This window comes from Macaca nemestrina, chromosome 15 (assembly GCF_043159975.1).
Source record: "Macaca nemestrina isolate mMacNem1 chromosome 15, mMacNem.hap1, whole genome shotgun sequence".
NCBI lineage: Eukaryota > Metazoa > Chordata > Mammalia > Primates > Cercopithecidae > Macaca > Macaca nemestrina.
Genome location: NC_092139.1, coordinates 16325034 through 16342808, shown reverse-complemented (window position 1 = coordinate 16342808; position 17775 = coordinate 16325034). Strand labels below are relative to the sequence as shown.

The 17775-nt window shown below is 51.4% G+C and overlaps 1 long non-coding RNA gene across 5 annotated transcripts in view; it reads right to left on the bottom strand.

The window, feature by feature from the left end:
* Positions 1-17775, bottom strand: part of LOC105470711 (uncharacterized) — a 223010-nt gene that overhangs the window by 89669 nt on the left and 115566 nt on the right. The window lies entirely within an intron of this gene.

Sequence of the window (17775 nt, the reverse complement as noted above, 5' to 3'; positions counted from 1 at the left end):
GGGATTAGGGTGAGGCAAGGGAGACACTCACCCCAGGTGTAAAATCTAAATGGGCACCAAAAAATTCAATAATCATGATAAATAACATCGTTAACACAGTACTTTTTAAAACTCAAACTTCATGCAAAAAAATCTGTGATTAACAAAATATTAAAAATGTAAAGACAGGATCCTTTGTGAGAAAGAAGGAGAAGGAGGAAGAAGAAGAAAAAAGGAGGAGGAAGAGGAGGATGAAGAGGGGGAGGAGGAGAGGGAGGAGAAGGGGGAGGAGGAAAGGGGGAGGAAGGGGAGGAGGAGGGGGAAAGGAGACAGTATTCAATGCAGCACTTCCACAATTTGGCCTCACTTGCTCACCCTAACCCAGCCTTGCCTCACAGAAGCTACTGGAAGGCAGCTGCTGGAGAAAAGTGAAGCTGTTTCCTGCTTGCATTCAGTTCAGACCTTCCATAAACCAGCTACAGGTGAGACAGTGATGAACCACCTGGGCCAAACAGGACTGAAATCTACCATCAGGACCACAATAACCAGGTCCGTGTTGCCCGTTCCCAGCTGCGCTCAGACACTTTGACTTAAAGGCTCAGGCCAGGGTTGCTTCTCTCATTGACATCAAGAACTTGTTAAGAGAAGTAAGTCTCAGTTATAGGAAGTCAGATCTTCCCAAGGGATGCAATCAAGGAGTTTATTTATTTAAAATGCAGCCCCGTGTGGGAGTAGGAAGGGGAATGAATTTTTTTTTTTTTTTTTTTTTTTTTTTTTTTTTTTTTTTTTTTTTTTTTTTTTGCGATGGAGCCTCACTCTGTCGCCTGGACTGGAGTGCGGTGGTGTGAGCTCCGCTCACCGCAATCTCCGCCTCCCGGGTTCACACCATTCTCCTGCCTCAGCCTCCCAAGTAGCTGGGACTACAGGTGCCCCCCTCCACGCCCGGCTAGTAAAGACGGGGTTTCACCATGTTAGCCAGGATGGTCTCAACCTCCTGTCCTCGTGATCCACCCACCTTGGTCTCCCAAAGTGCAGGGATTACAGGCATGAGCCACCGTGCCCGGCCAAGAAGGGGAATGATTCTTATTTCCATCTTTACTCACTTTCTCTGTTATGTCATCTCTGACCATGAGCCTGGCATTTCTGTAATAAAAGAGCAGCAGTTGCTAGGGTTCTATTTGGAGGGGAAAGTACAGACCGCCCATCAACATGGTCAGGTTTCTCCCACATCAGCCCCAGGGAGCAAGAACTGCCAGCTTACAAGGACAGGTCCGTGCTCTGTGGATGGGCCAGAAAGAGGGTGTGCAGTGAGGGAATGGTAATCACATAGGAGAAAATGGCCAGGGTCACAGCCTGGTTTGTCCCCTTCTCACTGGAGGCCTCCAGAAGGCTGGTCCAAGCCAGTGACACTCGTGCACAGGGGTCGAAATGAGACCCTCTAATCGTGTCCTGGTGTCTTGAGACTGCCTCCCACCCACCGCCCCCACCGCGGGGCCCTGCACTGGCTTCTCCAAGAAGAAACTGGGAGGCTGAGGGGCTGACCTGGGGGGAGACCTTTCACTCAGTCCCCGTGGACCTGCTGAAGGTTTCACTTATCCTTAAAAAACATGCCTGCCTCTTCGCATGTCTGTCATAAGGAACATGTGTTACTTTCCTAAAGAAGGAAAACATCACTCCAGACCACCTGTGTGTTTAGCAAACACCAATTCCCAGCCCAGAGCAGTGGGTTTGCTGCTGCTGCAAAAAGCGAAAGCTCAAAACCCATGTGGAGCCTTCAGAGGCCGCCTGGCCCCCGCTCACCCTTCGGAATTCACTCACCCGTGTGTCTGGGGCTGTTTCTTCTTGGTGTCTGGTGTCAGGAAAGAGAAGACACGGGGACACCAGTTGGAGGTTTAATCCCATCAGACCCAAACCTCGGTTCTCTGTGCCCCTCACATCACCCCATCGAGATGTTGCTGGGACTGAATGAACCACGAGCTGCTGCCCTGAGCAGAGAGTCAGATCCACGAGGATGACCCCTCACTGGGCAGCCCAGCTCAGACCTTAAGGGAAACAGGCCCGGGGGAAGGTGGGTGGAAGGACAGGGCCCCTGGTGGAAGGACTCACAGGGTGAGAGACTCCACCCACTCAGGCGATTCACACTCGGGGTCTTTGGGGGCCCTCGAAGGAAATGTTGGTTCACAGTGAACACAGGTCCAGCTATTCAGGGTCACAATTATCTGCAGCAGGGACAACCATCCACTCCCAAAAGATGAATGCTGTAAGGCAGAAATTTTAGCTCATGATAAATTTTTTAGTGAAAATGATTTCTGTAATCATGTTTTATTTACCTGTATTTAAAGATTAAAGTTTCAATATGGCACTTTAATTCCTTAAGGAAGAGAAAGAATGCGTATCTTGGGGTAATGGGGACCGGCAGCTCCGTGAGTCAAAGCTTTCTGTGGCTCGATCTAGTTCAGGGTCTGAGTGAACGTTTAACGTGCCTGCAAAAGCCTCTGGTAAGCAGGGAGCTGTGTTACAGGCAGCAGAGCCCGAGGACTTGCCAGAGCTGATGGGGATTTCAGGGAGCAGGTTCGAGCTCCTCGTGAGGTGGAATGAGAGGAAGGCTCTACCCGTCTCCTGAGTCAGGCTGGACTCAAAGCGGAGAGAAAATTGTTTAAATGAAACAAAACACTGTCATTGCAATAAAATGTGACCATTCTCTTCCCTTTTTTTTTTTTTTTTTTTTTTGGACACAGTTTCTTGTTCTGTCACCCACCCAGGCTGGATTACAGGGGCATGATCTTGACTCACTGCAGCCTCAACCTTCCAGGCTCAAGTAATCCTCCTGCCTCCTCAGTAGCTGGGACCACAGCCATGTGCTACCACATATGGCTTTTATTTTTTTTCTTTTTGTAGACATGAGGTCTCGCCACATTGCCCAGGCTGATCTCAAACTCCTGGGCTCAAACAATCTGCCCACCTCTGCCTCCCAAAGTGCTGGGATTACAGGTGTCAGCCACCACGCTGGCTCCCTTCTCTTTCTATCTCACCTGACAGTGTCTCTGCATCCCCATCTCTTACCACTCTCCCGACTTCTTAGATACTCTGACCCCATATCTGATCCTCCTGATCTCTGGCCTTTGCACTTGCTGTTCCTTCCACCTAGCATGCTGTTCCCTCAAATCACCCACGGCAGCCCCATCTTGTCCTTCAGGACTCAGCCCATATGTCACCTGCTCAGAGAGGCCCTCCCAGACCACCCAAAACGAGACAGTAGCTCCACCCCCACGACTCTTTATCCCATCTCCCAATCTGTGTCCTGTATTCTATTTTTCACAATCTGAATGATGTTTATGTGCTGACCTGTATGCTGTCCATCCTCAGAGACTGGAACTTCCTGAGAGCGTCATGAGATCAGATGGCTCTTACTCACCGCTGTGTCCCAGATACCAGCACAGCGGCCTGTGTTTAAAGGCGGTCTGTCAATATTTGTTAAGTGACTGGACAGATACGGAAGTGGATGGTTACACTGATAGTTTTTACAGGGGGATGTGTTGCTTTGCCTTGGACTTGTTCCATTGTTCTCGTATATAACATGGGCCTGACCAGAGAGAGATGCTGCTTGGACATGACAAAAAACTTTCACACAATCTGTTGGACAATAAACCACGTAAGTACCCCTTCTCTGTCCGTTACTCTATACCTTCATGGATAAATCACTAGACCTCATGTGGGTGCAGGAATTTTGAAATATATTTTTAAAGAAATTGCTAATGTAGACAGGGATCCTAAAATATAGAGAGACATATAGATAGTCGCCTGGGCCCTGCACGCTCTATGCATGACTTTGCAATCCATCCTTCGAGGAAGTCTGCAGTGAAGACAGCCCTTCAGAACTGCGATGAATTGAGTCAAGGGGCTGGACCTTTACACCCCTGTGTTTATTACCAGTCTTTGGAGATGGATGGACCCCAGGGTGACCCCAGCAGCTCCTGTTGGCCAGGGGCATTTTCTGGGGCGGGTCTCAGCTGTGAGCTCACAGCAGGCAACCCCCTGGCAGTGGGGCATGCGTGCCTGCTCCTGAAAGGGGATGTGGGGGACACATCCCAGCATCTGGCCCAAGTCATGAGTCTTTCTCACCGAGGCCATTGTGCAAAAGCTTCCCCACAGGCCTCCCGTCTTCCACTCTTGCCCCATTTCCCTATTTTCCACACAGCAGCCAGAGGAAGCCTGTGAAACCGAGGTCGGGTCCTGTGCTTCCTCTGCTCAGAACCCTCCATGGCTCCCACGTACTCAGAATAAAACCCTGAGCTTCATGACAACCATGAGACCCCAACTTCTGCCCCCAAAGCTTCTCTGGCCTCACCTCCTGCTGCTCCTCTCCTCGCTCGGCCGCAGCTGTGGCTCCCTCCCCGGTTTTCCTGGAACACGCCAGCGCACCTGCGGCCGGCTTTGGACTCACTGCTCTTTTGCCTGGAAGGCCCTACCCTCAATGTCATCCTGGCCCACAGCCTCAGCTCCTCCGGTCTTGGCTCAAATGGTGGCTTTTCAGCGGGGTCTTCCCTGACCATCCTACTGAAAATCACCAACCACCCTCCATAGGGGGCTGAACAAGGGCCCCCCATATGTGTCCACATTCAAACACCTGGGACCTGTGGGTATGTCCATTGCAAAGAGGCTTTGCTGATGTAATTAAGTAAAGGATCTTGAGATAGAAACTGACTCTGGATGACCTGGGTGGGCCCAGTGTAATCACAGGGTTCCTTATAGGAGCGGGGCAGGAGGGTCTGAATCAGAGGAGCTGTGACAGGGCAGAGACTGGAATCATGTGCTTGAGGATGGAGGAAGGGGCCATGAGCCCAGGAATATGAGGGGCTTAAAAGAAAATACAGGCCGGACAAGCACTTTGGGAGGCTGAGGCAGGGGGAACACTTGAGGTCAGGAGTTCAAGACAACCCCCGGGCAAACATGGTGAAACCCCATCTCTAATAATAATACAAAAAATTTAGCCGGACATGGTGGCGCACACGTGTAGCCCCAGCTAGTTGGGAAGTTAAGGCAGGAGAATCGCTTGAACCCAAGAGGCAGAGGTTTCTGTGAGCCAAGATCGCACCACTGCACTCCAGCCTGGGCGACAGAGTGGGATTCCACCTTTTAAAAAAGGAGAGAGACAAAGAAAGAGAGCAGGATGGGTTGTTGGGGGGGGAGGGGAGAGAAAGAGAGAGAGAAAAGAAGAAAGGAAGAAAGGAAGGACAGAAGGAAAGGAAGGGAAGGGAAGGGAAGGGAAGGAAGGGGAGGGGAGGGGAGGGGAGGGGAGGGGAGGGGAGGGGAGGGGAGGGGAGGGGAGGGGAGGGGAGGGGAGGGGAGGGGAGGGGAGGGGAAGGGGAGGGGAGGGGAGGGGAGGGGAGGGGAGGGGAGGGGAGGGGAGGGGAGGGGAGGGGAGGGGAGGGGAGGGGAGGGGAGGGGGAGGGGAGGGGAGGGGGAGGGGAGGGGAGGGGAGGGGAGGGGGAGGGGAGGGGAGGGGAGGGGAGGGGGAGGGGAGGGGAGGGGAGGGGGAGGGGAGGGGAGGGGAGGGAAAAATACAGACACTGAAAATGCAAAGAATCCTGCCCTCAGCGCTTCCAGCAGGAGCCAACCCTGCTGACCCCTTGACTTAGCCCAGTGAAATTGAGGGCAGACTCCTGACCTTCAGAGCTAGGAGAGAGTCCATCTGTGTTGTTTGAAGTTATCAAGTTGGAGGTGATTTGTCACAGCAACCACAGGAAGCTAACGCACCCTCCCACATACCTGGAGCTTCCTATCCCCAAGCCTGCTGAATGTCTCCCCATAGCGGGGATTAGCAGCTGACATGCGTACCTTTCACTGATTTATCCCTCTCCACTTACTGAATGTCTGCTTCATAAAAGCAGGAATTTTGTTTGTTGCGAGATCCCCTGCACCTAGCACAGTGGCTGGCAGATAGCAGATGCTCAGCAAACACCCTCTGCAATGCTGCACCTGAGTCCTGAGGAGGGAGAAGGAGCAGATCCTGGGGTGAGCCAGGGGACAGAGCTCCCAGCAGAGGCAGCGGCAAGGGTAGAGTCTGAGTCACAGTCAATCCCATCCTTCCAGATGGCCACTGTAGGACCCATGGATAAACTTCCATCTAGCCCGGCCTCCACAGAGAAGTCCCTTCAACTGAAGTCACGGAAGCTGGGAACTCACTTAAGAGCCCTACAGTGAGACATTAAGAGCATAGACCCTGAAGCCAGGCTGCCTACGTTCAAATCTCAGCTCTGCCACTCACTAGCTGAGTGACTCTGGGCTAGTTAATTAACCTCTCTGTGCCAATTTCCTCATCTATAGAATAAGGATTGTGAGGATTGAAACATCTATAGAATAAGGATTGTGAGGATTGAAACAGCTAATGCATTTAGCACAGTGCCTGGCACACGGTACACATGGTCTACTGTTCCTATTTGGGTGGAAAAGTCCAGCAAGTTGCAAAGATTGCTAAAAAGCAACAAGAGTATACCAGGGTGTCTTAACTGACAAGCAAAGGGTGTGATTAAAAGATAAGCCAGGTTGGCAGCAGAACATCAGCTTTCTTCGTGCCTGAGCCATACATAAGGAATTGAAAGGTAGCCTGGCAACGCTTTAAGAAAAATTAATCACCCCTGCTACCTGCCTGCCCCTGCCCATCCCATTTAACCTGCACTCTCCTGCCCCCCACCCTACCCCTAAAGGGATCCTGGAGCCTCCTATTGTACATTCCAGGCTGTGACATCCACAACACACCCCAGCTCAGCCCAGTGAGTTGTTCTCCAGCCCCATCTGCCCAGACACAGCCCCGTAAAGAGAGGGCCGAATGCAGAGCCAAGGCTGTGTTGACTGCAGAAGAGATGGAAGGAAATAGATGGGGTGGGGGTTGGTGCATCGTGTGGTCTCACATGTGGCTTCCCTCCAGCAAGCCCCCTGTACTCCCCGCCAGATTTAAGGAGGGAGGCAGGGGTGAAAGTGGGGTTTCCCCCAGAGGCAGCAGAGCTGGGGAAGGGCCCGGGCTGCAGGGACCTGTGTACAGGGCAGGAGATGTCACCGGGGGCTTCCTACACGAGACGCAGTGAGTCATCAGGGCACAGGGTGGAGGCTCTGAAGGAAGAGCCCAGGGGAATACGGGAAAGAGGTGACATGAGAATCCATCAGCCACCACCCCAGTCCTCCCTCCTCTGTCCAGGAGCAGGGCCAGGGCCCAAGAGACAGGGTGAGCTTTCTGCAGGAGGGACACCCGCCCTGAGAGGAACCCAGGTTGTCATAGCCGCACAGACACTGCAAGCCAGGAGCAGTGGCCACATCTATGGGGCAGGGGCATCAGAACGGGGCAGAAACAGAGGCTTGTCCCCCGAGGGCTGTGAGCATGTGTTTGAGGTGACCAAGGGGAGACAAAGCAAGTGACAGAGACGCCTTCTCGTCAGCAGTGGTTCCCTCCGCAGGTCTCCGGGGACAGTGGGTCCAGGGGACAGGAACACTGGGGGGCTGTCACGGGTGCCGCATCAGGATGTCCCCTTCTGCCCTAAGCAGCAGGCAGTCCCCTCGAGGACTCCACATCATCAGCCTCTGGCCTGAGGGCTTCCCAGCGCCTCCCTTTCTCTGTTTTGGGTGACTTGGGCAGGCACTGGCATCTACATCTGGCACTCCTGGCCCCTGGTGGGTGTGACCTGGGCCCTCTCATCAGACACGCTTCAATCCCGTCCCATACAGCCCAGGGCCAGGCCCTGGCACCTCATGCACAGCCTCAGACGCTGCACCCGGGATCCAGGCACTGAGACTCTGCACGTGGCCCCATCCCAGTGTCTCAGAGGGACATGAGGCTTGAATTTCTCCTGGGACACTGGAAACCCCGCATCTCAAGGTGTTGCCTAAGAGGATGCTTGGTGCTGCATTCTCCCTGCAATAACCATCATTTAATAAGGCCAGAAGAAGTGGAGAAGGCGCAGCTGATGGGGCTGCCATGTGTTCAAAAGCAGCCCCCACCCATGCACAAGCAGCCCTCAGAGGTACCAAGGCAGCTCCAACCAGCAGGTAACAGGCACCCAGAATGTGCAGAGCCAGCCCAGATCACAGCCTGGATCTCAATTTGCAAGAAAGAACTTGCTGGGTTGAGCAGCTGCCATGAGTGGTGGTGACTTGGCATTTTCTCCTGGAGGCTGTTCTCAGAGCCCGGGGGCGGGGGCTCCCCCTTGGCCTCTATGCGCCCCACAGTCTGCATGGAGCTTGGAGTCACCAGGCTGATTTCACGGACGTTTACAGAGCCTGCAGGAGACCTGCAGTGCGTCCCCTGCTAATTAAAGGACAGCGGCCAGTTGTTCCCTGTCAGAGATTACAAAGGATGATTGCTTTGGACCCAGGGAGCGGATGGGAGCGTATCAGACGCCAAAACCTGGTGCGTGCCACCTGGCATTCTTTGGAAGTGACCCTTTGAGGAGCAGTGGCCATTGTCAGGAGATGGGTATTGGGGAGCCTCCCTCTCAGCTCTGGGGGCTCAACTCTGCCCACGTAGGGCAGGAGGACGATGTCCTGAAGCTATGCCAGTCCTTGTCCAAGGAGGGTTGGGGGCTTTGCATGGGGGTGTGTGAATGCCTGCAGGCCTGGGGGTCAGGGAACCTGTGCAGGGCTGGAAGAGGGTGTCTCGGCCACAGGACCAGCCCTGCTTCAGCCAGTGAAGCCATGTGTCGAAATACGGGCCAGCATTGCTCAACCTTCCGGCAGCCAGGACAACCTGGGTTTGAGTCCCTGCTACAGATAAAAGAACTGAATTCGACCATTTGTCTCCAGCCATTCTCAGCCTCTGCCTCTCTCCCCAGCCCCTCCACCCCTGTGTTCAAGGAAGGCAGAGCCCAGAACCTGTCGTGTGGGGCCTTGGGCTTTCCACGGCCTGATCGGTGCTAGTTTCTGGGGAGCCCTTTTTGGGGGACACTTTCAGATTCTCTCGAACGCCTCATACCCGGACTGCAATCCCCCATTCCACCAGCAATTTCAGGACCATGTGGGAAATTTCATCAAATTTGCAAGTGTGTTGTTCCTCCTTTTACCCCCACTCTGTCCGTGAGATGCTCTAATTCACCAGATGTCATGTGTCTTTGGGATTCATATTCTATGTTAAGTCCTTTGAAAGCAATCAACAGCTGTAATGCAATTACTATTGGCTGTATCTTTCATGCTCTTTTGCCCCAAACCTCATCCTGTGTGCCAAGCTCACCACACACACACACACACGCCCCACAACAGATGCCAGTTTTGTGCCTCGCTGCCTCACATAACATGGGCGCGTTGAGTAGTGAACAGCTGATGTGCATGAATTCATGTGGGAGGTTGTGTGGGCCCTGAAGCTTTCACACTCACAAACCGGCGTCCGGCTGGGTTGTCATGGAGATCAGGGGGAGGGACACCAGGGCTCCCCCCAGGACTCTGGGCCTCCTCTGATGAGCAGGTCACATGGGGATCTGGGGGGAGGCACAGGCACGAACTGCATATTAAATACACCCGACTCACCGTGTCTGTGAGTGCGTGGGCGTGTGTGGGTGTGGGAGTGAGCACGTGTGTGAGTGCACATGTAAGTGTGGCTATGTGTGTTAGTGTGTGCATATGAGTGTCTGTGTATGTATGAGTGCGCATATGTGCATGGGCATGTTTGTACACATGTGCATGTGTGTATATGATGAGCACATGGATGCGTGAATGTGTGTGGGCATGTGTATCTGTGTGTGCGTATGTGTAAGCGTGCTAGTTTGCATGCACAGGTGTCCAGGTCCCACATGGAATGAAAATTGAATAGCTCTAAAGATCTACTGGACACATTTCAGATCCTAACAGAGCTCTTAGGCTCCAAAGGTCAATGAATGGACAATGAATGTTTCTGAGTCCAGGCAGCGCTGACTCAGCAATGCAGGAAGGCAGCTCCTGGAGTTCCAGGAATGACCCCTACTTTCTCTCCCTCACAGTCACCTGCCCCTCCCCATGTCCCTTCCTCTCCCCCTCTCTGTTTGCTTTCCAAGCCTCTGCCTTTCCCGGTCTCATTTCTCACACGTTCATCACTTCGTCCTGCGGTTCAATTCCCCTCCACCCCTCATCATGGACTGTGGGATGAGAGAGCCACAGCCTTATCCCTTACGTAACCAAAACTCTTGGCAGCAGCTTAGACCTGTTTCTCAGTCTTATAAACCGGTCTCAAATCAGGGACATGTAAGGTTCTGAGGAAAATGGTCACCACTAGGTGATTCCCCTTTGTGTTACCGTCAGGCCGTAAGACAGAGATTCTCTTAACGTTTTTAGTGCAACCCCCCGTAAGAAACCCATTGCAAACTGCCACCCAGCACACACGCACATCCATTTATACAGAAACGCAACACGTTTCCCCAAACGACACTCACCCTCACTGCACACAACGCACTCTGATGTCTCCTGACCTAGTCTATTCTGATCTGTTGCAAATTTTCAATGCCGGGCTCAACCCTCTAAATTGATTTCAAGACCCACTAATGCATCACAGCCTGCGATTTCATAAACTCCACGCTAAGACACATCCTGTTGTGAGGTGTTCGACCTAGAGGCCATTTATCCTGCAGCGACCTCAGAGCAGGATTCACCCTGAGGCGCGTCTCCTCCTTCTCAGTCGGGCGCTGCGGGGGTGGCTCTGTGCCATGGGACCCGCAGAGGTCGTGGTGTCAGGGTTTGTGCCCTGTAGCTGCTGTATGTCCAGCAGCTGGCAAGGTGGGAAGTTTGGGGGTGGGGGTGTCACTCCCACAGGCACACAGCACACAGCAGAACCCTGGCCTGAAGCCACTTAGCCCTGTGGCCTCTTGAGTCTACCTGGGAGCAGGCCCTGGGGGACAGCTGTGGGGACAGGGACTCTCATTGCACAGAACGGGCCATGAGCTGGGCAAGCTGCTCCTTCCCATAACCTCAGACCTTTCTTCTGACCCACTCAGGACCAGCTCCTGGGAGCTTGCAGACAATCCTGGGCCCAGAGAAGCAGACAGATGAGGCTGCTGGTAGCACTAATATGGGTTGTTAATATCATCCTGTTGTTATTACTTTAGTTACGTCACCCACCAGTACACTCGATCCTGCACATGTCCCCTCACTTCACGCTCACAGGGTTTGCATGATGGGACGAGCCCTCGCAGCAGGTGATGAGGGTGATAAATGGCACCGGACATTCCTGGAGCACCTGTTGGCGCCCAGGGCGGGGCTTACTGCTCCATTTGAGTCTGGAGACTTTACTCTGCAATAGCAGCTGTGTGACCCCAGGTAAGTGGTTTAACCTTTCTGTGCCTCTTCTTTCTCAACTCTAAAAGAGGATAATAAAGTCCCTGCCCTCAAGGAATCAAAGATGTGTAAGAAGGGCCTGGCACATGGCAGGCAGGCAGTATAGATGGCTGGGATTAGCCCCACTATACAGATGAGAAAACTGAGGCTCAGGGGCACTGGTCTGGCAGGAAGTGGGACCTGCACCCAGTCTTGTCTGACGCTGAGCTCTTTGGCCTCCCTCCCTTACGGCTGCCTTCAGAAGGGACAGAGCAGAGGACCACCCCCTCGCACACACACAGGGGCTGAGCATCCAAGGACCCCAATCACCTGGCTGAGAGCACCCCTGCTCCCATGGGGACACTGACGGCTCCGTGTGCCCGGCATTCAGGCCTCAAACCACCCACTCCACACAGTACGGGGCCTCCTTGGAACGTGTCCCTCCCCAGAGGCTGTTTCTCTGCGGGATGGCGCTGCTGCTGCGGGGAGGACCCCTCCTCCCTCCTTCACAATGACCTGCCCTCACCTGACTTGTCTCTTGGCAGACGCTGTCCCACACATCTCTGTCATTTGCACGCCACCGTGATGACGGTCTTCCTAGCCGCAAGTGTGACAGGGCCTTTTAGTTTCCGACACATTCATAGCCCGATTTCACCTGATTTCACTTACGAAGGCAGGTTTCCCTTCCCAGCCTCACATGGGGGTGGTCTCAGTGGAGTTCAAGAGGGTGTGGTCTGGGAGGGGGGGCAGCAGAGAACCCAGCCCACCCCAAGCAGGAGGCGGCAGGATCCCTCCGCCGTCTGGAGACAGCCAAGGACCTTGGCCACTGCAGTTCTCCCACCTGAGCCTGGGCCACCCCCACTCCACACTGGGACAGATGCTAGAGGGCCAAACCCGCAAATTCCCTCCCTAACCAGAAACCGAAATCCACCAGATCCCAGCCCGCCCTGGTCAGATAGTCTGACTTTCCAACGAAGTCGAAAATACAGATTTTTATAACTAAAATGTAAATTTTGGCAACTAGTTCAAATTATTATTATTATTATTATTGTTTGCATGGAGGGCTTTCTGGTGAAAACCTGACCCCACCTGGGAGCAGGCCCCGGGGAGACGGCTGTGGGAGATGGGGAATCCCCCAACCAAGTGCAACAAACAGGCCACGACCTGGGCACAGATGCCTCTTCCCGAGCCCACCTGGGAGTGACAACCGGAAAACGTGCTGGACAAATTCTGAAAGTGCTGGAACAGCTTCCATTATTTTAAAAGTCCTCAGGTTGCATTTATCCCAGACCCTTTACAGCTTTTTCCTTCTGATTGGTGAAGCCTCAGCTCAAAGGTCACCGCCTCAGAGAGGCCCTCCCCCATGGCCCTATTTAAGTAGCCCCCACCAGAGCCACAGTCAGCGACACGCACCCTTCATTTCCTTCTTGGCGGTGACTCCTACCTGCGAGTGCCTTGTCATTTGCGGTTGACATCTGCACTGTCCGTCTCCACCAGCACTGAGGCTCCGTGAGGACAGAGGCACATCGCCTTGTGTCCTGGCGAATCCCAAATCCCAGCCCTGAGCACAGCCTGGCACAGAACAGACACAGGCAATGAGTGCTGCTGAAATTTTCCCCATGGAGCCAGTGGTGATCTGTCCAGGCTCTACAGCCCTCCCCCGAAACGTGTTCAGAGACGGGACACTGAGGCCATCCTCCTTGCTCCACTCCTGGTGAAGAGCCCTCAGACCCATAGGAGGGGCTTGTCAGTATCACCTTCTCAGGTGAGCCTCATAGATAAGCAGGTGCAGTGAGTTAACCAAGCCTACGTCTTTAACCATGTGATAACCACAGTACCAGGGTTCTGCCATCAAATCTTTTCTATCCTCAGTCCTGCCTTGGGAATTCAGACTCACCCAGAATTCAGAGTTTCACAGACTCAGAAGAGAATGTGATGCTAGATTGTTCTGTGAAAGGTTTGGTTTTAAAGCAAGATCAAATGATTACATTTGTGATCTGAAATCAATTGTTTGCTTCATAGCAAACCAAATGTCCTTCCGAATTATTTTGTTTAAATTCTTCCCAGAACGGGGAGCAGTATTATTGCTTCCAGTGAAAAAAGTTCCCCTTTCATCAAAGCCGTGAGCTTTATCTGCTGCTTTTGAATCTAACGCTGGCTTGGGGAAAGGGATTGTAAACAGCAGGTCTTCTTTGTGCACTTTACGCTTCCAAATGTGCTAGTTGGAATAAAGGAGTGAAAAGTTTAAAAATTCTCTCTTGTAAATGTTTAGAAATTGCAGGAGAGTTATTTGTTGCTCTTTGAGGGGAGAGGTCACCCTCCCAAGGCACAGTCACAGCTGAATGTCACTAGATCCCCGCTTCCTCCCAACCTTGGCAGGTCAGACTCTGTGAAGGACACTCACTGTCTGTGTGACCTCACACCAGGTACAGGGACGAGGGAAAGAGGCACATGGGGCTTGTAGGATGGTCCTGCAAGGCTGCTTTTCTGGCAGGGAGGTGACACCTACAAAGGAATCTCTCATTTCTCCCAGCTCCAGTCAGTTTCAACAAGAGGTGAGGTTTTCTTTCCTCCTAATTATTATAGTATTTTTTTCTAATAAAGTCATAACTCATTTCAAAGGTTTTTAAAAATAGAAGAAAACAAGCTTTTAAATCATGAGTGACTCCAACACCAAAGATAAGCAGCATTTGCATTTTGCTATGTAGTGCTCCTGTTAGACAATACACGCATATTATCACACTTATGCACTTCTGTGTTTTTGCTTTATTAAAATAGAATAAAGCTTTACTGGGCCAGGCGCAGTGGCTCATGCCTGTAATCCCAGCACTTTGGGAGTCCGATATGGGTGGGTCACTGAAGGCTGGAAGTTTGAGACCAGCTTAGGCAACATGGCGAAACCCCGTCTCAACTAAAAATACAAAAATTAGCCGGGTGTGGTGCATGCGTCTGTAATCTCAGCTACTTGCAAGGCTGAGGCAGGAGAATTCTTTGAACCTAGGAGGCGGAGGTTGCAGTGAGCCAAGATTGCACCATTGCACTCCAGCCTGGGCAACAGAGTGAGACAGTGTAAAACAAAAACAAAAACAAAAAAGGTTTATTTACACTAAATATATTTTGTGTCCATATTTACACATTGATAACAACAGATCACTATCATTTTTGGTGTGGGCATATATAGATATAATTATTAAATGAATTTCCTTTTTATCCAGTTACGGTTGTATCACCTATCAGTGATGTAACTTCAGCCAAGACAGAAGTTTATCTCATAAAAATCAAGACTGGGCTGGCCACAGTGACTCATGCCAGTAATCCCCACACTTTGGGAGGCTGAGGCGAGTGTTTCACTTGAAGTCATGAGTTGGAGACCAGCGTGGTCAACATGGTGAAACCCTGTCTCTACCAAAAATAAAAAAAATTAGCAGAACATGGTGGCACACACCTGTAATCCCACCTACTCGGGAGGCTGAGGCATGAGAATCACTTGAACCCAGGAGGTAGAGGTTGCAATGAGCTGAGATGCAACCTCTGGAGTGTATTGCAATGAGCTGCAATGCACTCCAGCCTGAGCAACAGAACAAGACTCTGTCTCAAAAAACAAAAAAAGTAAAAACAAAACTGGAGGTTGTCAGTCTAGGGCTGGCGTAAAGGACTTTCATTTCCTTCCAGAAGACATTCTGCTATCCACAGGGTAGAAGCCTAATCCTCAAGGTTCAAGGTGACAAGAATAGCTCCAACCATCATATGCTTATTCCAGGAAACAGGTCAAAGGATGGAACAACTAAGAAATGACAGTAAAGATATGTGTCAGTCCATCTGTGTTGCTATGAAGGAATTCCTGAGGCTGGGTTCTTTATAGAAGAGAGGTTTAATTGGCTCAGAGTTCTGCAGGCTGTACAAGTATGACACCAGCATCTGCTCCTGGGGAGGCCTCAGGAAGCTTCCAATCATGGCAGAAGGTGAAAGGGAAGCAGGTACATCACATGGCGAGAGAAAGAGCAAGAGAGGGAGGAGGACGTGCCAGGCCCTTTAAACAACCAGATCTCCCATAAACTCAGAGCAAGAACTTAGTCATTGCCATTGGGACAGCACCAAGCCATTGTGAGAGGGATCTGCCCACATTACCAAAATGCCTCCCTCCAGGCCCCACCTCCAACATCAGGGATCACATTTCAACATGAGATTTGGAGGGGACCAACATCCAAACCATATCAAGACAGAGGTTATAGAAGGGGGTTTCCAAAAATACCACCCAACGCTTTTATTACCTCCCATTGGCCAGAACCTGGTCACATGACCACAACTCAACTGCAAGGAAGCCTGGGAAAATGTAGCCTGTGTGAGAGGGGAGCACTGGTGCCAGGGTGCGAGACCACCAGCAGGCATTCATGCTTCCAACTTCTTTCTTTTTATAAAAATCCTTAGAGATCCATCTTTCCATATTTTTCTGACTATTTCCTAGGGATAAATGCCTATAAATGAAATTTGGGACCAAAAGTTATGCACTTTCATTGGTCAGTTGCCAAATTGTCCTCTAGAAAGGTTGTACCAATGAACTCCCCAAGAGGTGGGGTTCTATTGCATGAAATGTTTCTCCACCCCACGTTTCCTTTTAATCCACACCCTTTGGCCTTTATTAGGCTTACACATCTCTTCAGAATCCCTGCTTCCTACATCATAATCTTGGGATTTAATACACATTTTTCGTTCAGGTTATTACTGATATCAGATTTATCTGACTATGCATGAACCCAGCCACGGCTTTAGGGAAAGGGATGTACCTTTCAGCAGTGAAGAGAATAAAAATTAATAATCCTCAGAGACTTTGAAACTGAAGTGGGCAGGAAAGGGTGGAAAGAACCGATCTCATTCTATGAAGAGCACGGAGGGATTTTCACAGAGCATGTAGTGCTGAGTACAGCAGACCAGGCTCCCAGGGGCACCCAGAGAGCAGCGTTTCCTCAACAGAAGAGGAGTGAGCACTGCACAGAGTTGCGGAAACGGAATCTCAGACAGGGGTAACAGTAGATGCAAAGGCCCCACGGCAGGCCCTGGCTTAGCCTGCTGGAGGAGCAGAAAGGAACCAGTGTGTCTGGAGTAGAGGGGACCAACTTGTCCAGGTTTGCCCAAAACTTTCCTGGTTTTAACACTAGAAATCCCACATCCCAGGAAACTTCTGAGTCTCAGCCAAGCTGGGATGACTTGCCTGGAACTGCCCTTGTTATAAAACTGAAAGGTCTGTGCCTCACAACCCCCCTCAGTCCTGAGAAAGCTGAGGCAGTGGGTCGCCCTAGACTGGAGCAACATGCATGATGGTGGGAAGAGTCAGTGACTCTCTTTCATGTCCTCTCTCCCCTTGACCTCAGGAGTCACCCAGGTGGGCACTGGCATCCAGGATGAAAACTTCCCAGCATCCCTTGCAGCAAGCAGTGGCCATGTGACCAGGCAGTGGCCAATGCACATGAGGCCAGTGCACAGCAACTGCCTTTACAGGAAGGGAGGTTTGTGTCCTCTTGTTCTCTTCTCCCCTCCCTGCTGGCTGGTGGTAGATAGGATGGACACTGTGGGGAAGCTACACCCTAAGGAAGCCAGAGCAGCAAGATGGAAGTAGCCTAAGACCCTGAAAAATGCACAGAGAAGAATCACCCGACTGGCTTGGACTTTCATGTGAAAGGAATGAACCTCTGTCTCAGTAAAGCCACCGTGATTCAGGGTCCTTGTCATATTCACTGAGGCTGTAACATAATTGTTAGAAAGAACAGGAGGGGAGATGGAGTCGGAGAGGCAGGGAGAGGTCACATCATATCTGGCCTGTAGGCCAAGGCGGAGGAAGAAACAGGCGACACAGGACTCAAGGACCACACCTGCTCCCAGGCGAAGGGAGTTTGCTGTGGGTGCCCCTCCCTGTCCATGTGTCCAGTGTGTGGATATTCTTTATACCTTACCCGTATTGTACAAATACTTTTTTCTATTCAATATTTAGAAGACATTGCATTAAATAGCAAGATGGCAGATGAACATCAGGAAGGAACATTAGGAACATCCACGGTGTTCCATCCAGGAACCTTCACCATGGAAACCCTTGTGCTCATGGGCCTAGTCTCAAGACAAAGTCAGCTGTTGGGGATCAGAGGCCGCACTCATCGTAGCAGAGAGGCAGGACCAGCTGGGAGAGGGTCCTTCTGTGACACCGACGGCATCACCGGGCTGTGGGAAGTGACTCAGCTGCCAGAACTCACACAATATCATTCTGCACCAAAGCCTCATGGGAAAAATGGTAAGTTCTCAGTTTCTCCATTAATAGCACCTCTCAGATGAATCTCTGTCCTCCATCGCTTCTCCATGAAACAACATTTTATAGCTTTGCTTGGGTCTATTTTTCAATGTATTTCTTATTTTATTAACTGATTGAAAGATATATATATATATATATATATTATGTGTGTGTGATTTTGTCTCTGCCAGTCAGGATAGTCATAGTTTAATTCCTATTATTATTACCAACATCCTTTAGTTTTTTTAAGCTTT